The sequence below is a fragment of the Cucumis sativus genome, unplaced genomic scaffold (genome assembly GCF_000004075.3).
Source record: "Cucumis sativus cultivar 9930 unplaced genomic scaffold, Cucumber_9930_V3 scaffold54, whole genome shotgun sequence".
NCBI lineage: Eukaryota > Viridiplantae > Streptophyta > Magnoliopsida > Cucurbitales > Cucurbitaceae > Cucumis > Cucumis sativus.
In genome coordinates this window covers 145,034-152,011 of record NW_022279554.1, presented here as the reverse complement: position 1 = coordinate 152,011, position 6,978 = coordinate 145,034, and the positions used below count along the sequence as shown (strand labels likewise).

Below are 6,978 nucleotides of genomic sequence, written 5' to 3'. Positions count from 1 at the left end.
AAGAAAACATGGGAAAAGGTAGGAATTTTGTTGGTGAGAACACTGATGGAACCCAATAAAATATGCAAAATAGAAATCCCAGAATGGCTACTTATTTACATAAAGTATCTTTTTCTTATGCAATAAGATTATAAGATAAGAAGATAGCAACCAACATTAAGCACAATGGGATTTGTTTATGCTTTTGATGTAGATAGAGAGATAGAGATAGAGAGAGCTGTATTCCAGCATCCCCATGCACCCCGTAGTCCCTCAACTTAACATAATACATAACTTTCAAAAACAGGCTAAAACAAAAGACAGTACAAACAAAGTCCATCAATCACTTGCAGTAAAAAGAGCACACATTTCTACATTATTATTTTTTAAAAATATCCATCTCTGTATTCACCAATTAATGCACACCTCAACTAATGTTATAAAACAACCCGTTTGATCCTACAATATTTAAGTATCACCACCGTAGATTGAACTCAGCATTTCTACTCGTGGCTTCTACTTACTGCCTACATGGATAAATAGAGGTCTACCCATGATTGGTGTACACATCTATACATCCATATATATCTTTTACCAACTTCACCTTCAGTTTCTTATCTATTTCTTTCTACAGAAAACACTCACAAACCAGTAACTCAATCATAATCCAACCCCACAAATTTTCTTTTTCCCTCTCATATTTCTTCTCACACTTAAATCCCCCATTTCTCATTTCCATTCTCAAGCTCCCCTACAACACTCACTTCACAGTTCAACTACTAAACCATGCTACCTTTCCTTCTTCTTTCTCTTTTAGCCACCGCAGTCGCTTCGGTTGCCACTGGTCCTGCCGCTACTTACCCGGCCACCCAACTCCTAAATGTCAAAGACACAATCAAAGAAGCAGAAACCGCACCCTCTAGACTACCACAAGATCTTGAACTCCATGAAAACTACCCTATTTTTGAGTTAGACAACAACAGCAGCCAAAGTCAATGGAAGCTCAAGCTTTTCCATAGAGATAAGCTACCCCTCAACTTCGACCCCGACCATCCCCGTCGTTTCAAGGAGCGTATCAGCAGAGATTCCAAAAGGGTCTCCTCTCTGCTCCGCCTACTCTCCAGTGGCAGCGATGAGCAGGTGATCAGGAGTGAAGCTAAGAAGGAAGAAGGGAGCCAATTCCCCTCCTTTGAGTTCATATAAATATACTCAATATTGTTTCAAAGATTATAGATAAAAAAAATGTTGGAATATAGAATTTTTGTTTCTTTCTGATTTTGCTTCTATTTTCATTTTTTGGCTGTGGCCGTGCAGGTGACGGACTTCGGATCGGATGTGGTCTCCGGCACGGAGCAGGGTAGCGGAGAGTACTTCGTAAGGATAGGCGTTGGCAGCCCGCCGAGGAGCCAATACGTAGTGATTGATTCCGGCAGCGACATTGTATGGGTGCAATGCCAGCCCTGCAGCGAATGCTACCAACAATCCGACCCGGTGTTTGACCCGGCCGGTTCCGCCACCTACGCCGGAATCTCCTGTGACTCATCAGTGTGTGACCGCCTCGACAACGCAGGCTGCAACGATGGCCGGTGCCGGTACGAGGTGTCATACGGCGACGGATCCTACACCCGCGGCACCCTCGCGCTCGAAACCTTAACTTTCGGCCGGGTCCTAATCCGAAACATCGCGATTGGGTGCGGCCATATGAACCGAGGAATGTTCATCGGAGCCGCAGGGTTGCTCGGTCTCGGCGGCGGCGCCATGTCATTCGTCGGCCAACTCGGCGGCCAGACTGGCGGCGCGTTCAGCTACTGTTTAGTCAGTCGAGGCACAGAGTCCACAGGAACACTGGAATTCGGCCGCGGCGCTATGCCAGTCGGCGCCGCGTGGGTTCCCCTAATCCGAAATCCACGCGCTCCAAGTTTCTACTACGTCGGGCTTTCAGGTCTCGGAGTCGGAGGATCCGAGTACAATACCCGAACAAATCTTCGAACTCACCGATTTAGGGTACGGTGGTGTAGTAATGGACACCGGAACCGCCGTGACGAGGCTACCGGCGCCGGCGTACGAAGCATTCCGAGACACGTTCATCGGACAAACGGCAAACCTACCTCGATCGGACAGAGTATCGATCTTCGACACATGCTATAACCTAAACGGGTTCGTATCGGTAAGGGTACCGACGGTGTCTTTCTACTTCTCCGGTGGGCCAATACTGACGTTGCCGGCGAGGAATTTTCTAATCCCGGTGGACGGAGAAGGGACATTTTGCTTTGCATTTGCAGCATCGGCGTCAGGATTGTCGATCATAGGGAACATTCAACAAGAAGGGATTCAAATCTCCATTGATGGATCAAATGGGTTTGTGGGATTTGGGCCAACTATTTGTTAATTATTCCCTTCATCAAATATCAAACGAAGACCCAATCTCAAATTATGTCTTAAATACGTTTTTTCCCCTCAAACTTAAAATCTTTTTTTTTTCTTATTTGTAAGTTATAGATTTCTTTTTAACTTTATTTTTATTTTATTTTTTTTTTGTAGAATTTGAGTTTAGAAAGAATATGTTAGTGATTGAGAAGTTCATTGTTTGGTAGATTTTTCGTTTCTTTTGTGTTAATACATTCATCAAATATCTAACATTTTTTTAAGATTAGTTTAATCATAATTTGAGAATTTATTTCCAATAATAAAATTTTAAAAATATTTACGAATATAATAAAATATCATAACTAAGATATAGACGATAGCTATATATAATAGTTTATACTAATGTGAATAATTGATATACTATATTTTATAAATATAAAATATTAACCAAATTTTTTTAAAATATATTCGACACAAAATTGAAATAAATTAATCATAAATAAATAAAAGTTAAGAATTTATTAAACATCTTGTACTAGAAAAGTAGGTGAAATTAGTAAAAATCAATACCTACTCTTAAACTTTAATAACATACTCCCAATGTATATGTTACGAAACTAAACTTATAATTTAACTCAAATTGTTTACCTCACGTAAAAAGGTAATTGTGTTTAGTAAATTCATGAAATATGTAGTTTATATCGAATTATTAATATTTTTCATTATGATCTTAAATTTTTAATATACAAATATTATATTTAAGAACCGATTAGATCTTTTTAAGTAATTAATTTTACTGACATAATCTTCAGAAGTTTAAAAGTCAAATTGGCTTAATTGGCACAGTGTTTATATTATCAACTTTGATATTAAAGGTTTGATCCTCCCACATGTGCATTAATACTTCTTGAAAAAGAAAAAGCCTATAATTTAGCCTAAATACAACTTTAGTAACCATATATTTGATCTCTTAATCAGTTTGAACCATCACTTTTGGATTTTTATGTATTATATTATGGAATGCTAAAGAGTGGCCCAATTGAGATTAGTTCTTAAGATTGGCTTTCTGCTTTTTTTAATTAAAGTCTTGCTTTTTCAATAAGAGAACTTGTTTGGATCTTTTTGCTAATGATAGTAACTAGAAATTTGAACGGTTTTCATAAGTTTTCATTATTTTCACCTCTTTTTCCTTACAATATAAGGCAAATGATCAAATCTTGAGATTGATATATCGATATTACAAGTTTATGTTAGTTGAGTTATGCTCATAGGAACTTTTAAATGTTTGTTGTAAGTTTTTTTTTTTTAAGAAAAGCCAAAGATAAAACAAGGTACACTACTCGTCAACAACGAAGAATTATTTTACTAAGAACACATATGGACAACAACTCTTAAAAGTAATTTGAAGTTAAAATGAATAGTTTGAAATAAGTTAAAAACATTTTTTTTCTCGAGTTCAACAACTGTAGAAGGTAGAATTAAAAATACGGCGTTTGAAACGTTACTAATGTTTTATCTACTAACTCGTGGTTAGATGGAAGAGAAAAGGGTCAAATATTGGCAAATGGAAAAGGAAAGAAAAATGGAAGAAAATGTAAAGGTGGGTCAAAAAGAATGGGCAAAAGGGAGATGTGAATAAAAGAAAAAATGGGGAGTAGTAGAATAGTAGTTTAGGGTAAGGTGATAGGATCCAAGGGATCCCTTTAAGCCTTTAGTTTATTGTGTAATGTAATGTAGAAAAAAGAAGAAAAAAACTCAATTCACATTCTCTTATAGATAGATATATATATTGTTTCTCACCCTCTTGTGTTTGAAATGATGAAAATGGGAACCACCACTAAGGCAAACATGTGAAGGCATCACTAGGAGTTTTGGTCTGCCTTTGAAGTTCATTCAAGTAATCACTTTTACAAAGCCATTCACTTTTTCCTCTTTTTATGACATTGTGAGATCAAGATTGATTACTTTTGTCCCCTCTTTCTTTTCTAAATCTTACTTTTTTTTCTTTTTTTTTCAAATTAGGTTAAAAAATTTAAATTAATAATAAAAATGTTAACATCTCACGCGTCTCGTGAAAACTAACATAAGTTATGAACTTATATTCAAATAAAGAAGTTTAGATTCTAGACTTGGTTTGTGTTATTGATTTTTAAGTTCATTTGAGTAATATTGTGCTTAACATATTCTTAATATTTTGTGAATACTTTTCTCGTGAACTTTAGATGTATTTGAAAATATTGAGGTAACTAAATATTATTTTGGTCCTTACACTTTTATACTAATTTCAACTTGGGTTTATTTTGGCTTTTGCACGATCAAACTGTTCGTTTTAGTCCTTCATTTTCATTTTTACTTCATTTTTAGGGTTAAAATTGGTAGTTTTTCGAAAGTTTATTGATCAAATGAACTAAAGTCGGAAGTAGAAGTAAACTGAATAACAACATTTTAAAAGAAGGAAGCAAAAAATATTATTTAAACGAAAAGTATATTGATAGAAAATAAACAAATTGAGATGCACTTAATTGTATAAAGTTAAATAAAAAGAGCATGTTTGTATGTTTAAAGAAGAAGTTAATGAGCAATAGTGGCCACTTAAATCCTCATATTCACTTTAGATGTCCCAAAAATTAAAATTTGCCAATGAAATTTGTGAAAGGAGAAGGAATCAAATAAAGGAAGTGTTGTAAGCTTTAGTCAGAATCAAAGGATCATTTTGGATATACAAATACTTTCATCTTCTACCAATCTTTTTCCTTCAAAATAATAGTTAATGAAATGTGATGTCACTTTTACATCTAAATTCCATGGAATTAACTTTTCTTTTCTTTTTTAAGAAAACTAACTTTTCTAGCAGTGAAACTTTATTTACTTACTGTTTTAATTCACTAATCATCCTTTGGTAGTGTGATTCAAATTGACAACCAAACAAACCACAAATCCAATTTTTTCTAAACTCTCAATTTAATTTGATTTTAAATTATAAAGAAAGTTTTAGATTTAAAAATGAACATAAAATTTCAGGGTTAGTTGATTTTGTTACTCCTCCTTAAATTCTTTTACATTATTTATTTGTAATGTTTGGAAAAGGGTGAATGATCGATCAATCTATTATTAAATGAAGTAGAAGAATTAATTTTGTTGGCAAACTCCAAAATGGGGGAAAATCTATTTACATAAAATTGAAAGATAAGGGAAATATGAAAGAAGCTCTACCAATATGGGCTGTTGACATGTTTGAAAAGAACAAAATGATTGATGATTTGATGTGCATTTGATAATATGATTAGCTACTAAATCCAAACCACACATTGACTAAATGCCTAAAACACTACCACTCTATATTTGCTTTCCAGCTACTCTATTCCAAAATGACACAATCCCATTCTTTTACCATCCTTACCTATCCATTCTAAACAAAACTTACTCCTCCCACCTATCAACCAAAAGATTTATAATTCAAATCGACTACATACTAAAACAAAAACTAAGTTTATGCCATGTAAGTTGAAAGAAAACATCGGTGAATGTTTAGATGCAACTTGTAGACATTTTGACTATTTTCACAAGATTATCTTGTGTGTTTTTTTATATTATTGAGTGTCTAAATCAAATATTAGTAGTATGTATTCACCAAAATAATAAAACAATGGAGCAATAAAGATGTTGCCTAATAAACCACATTTGTATACTAACTCAAGAGATGAATTTTTTTCGAATAAAAGTTGGAAGTATCTTGGACAGTAACAAATATTGAGAAGATAGTAGACAAACAAGAGACTTTTTTTAGTACAACAATTTGGATTAAATTAGAACCCAAGATTTAATAGTTACTAATAGACTCAAAAAAACACTTTAGTTAAAGCTCTCTCATTCGAGACAAACAAAATTTGAAGGATTGTGATATTGGGTTGTAAAAGATAAATTGGAGTAAGGGGGGTCCTCGTCCTCCATGATTTGGGTTATTACCAAAAAGTTTGTGAAAGGGTATGGCATGATTGGCAGGTCCCTCATGGAAAAATTAAATGATCAATTTGACTAGTCCATTCAAGTTGGAGGTACCTTTTAAACAACTCGAAAACCCATAGAAGATCATTTGTTATTAAGGATGATGTGCTAAAGGATGAATGATAGAGATCAATACTGCTCAAAAAGATAGACACCCTAATGCATAGTAGATCATTTGTTATTAAGGATGATGCGCTAAAGGATGAATGATAGAGATCAATACTTCTCAAAAAGATCGACACCCTAATGCATAGTAGATCATTTGTTATTAAGGATGATGCGCTAAAGGATGAATGATAGAGATCAATACTGCTCAAAAAGATCGACACCCTAATGCATAGTAGATCATTTGTTATTAAGGATGATGCGCTAAAGGATGAATGATAGAGATCAATACTGCTCAAAAGATCGACACCCTAATGCATAGTAGATCATTTGATATTAAGGATGATGCGCTAAAGGATGAATGATAGAGATCAATACTGCTCAAAAAGATCGACACCCTAATGCATAGTTTCCAGGAAGACTCCACAAGGGTACCATTGATTCTGGTTAATGTCAATGGTGATAACTGTTTCTGATGAAAAAAGAAACTTGGATGTAATTTGTTGTTACAACCAATCATAT

At 34.4% G+C, this 6,978-nt stretch overlaps 1 pseudogene; it reads left to right on the top strand.

The window, feature by feature from the left end:
- The first annotated feature begins 303 nt into the window (after window positions 1-303).
- LOC116406029 lies at window positions 304-2,459 on the top strand (annotated as a pseudogene).
- The last annotated feature ends 4,519 nt before the right edge of the window (window positions 2,460-6,978 follow it).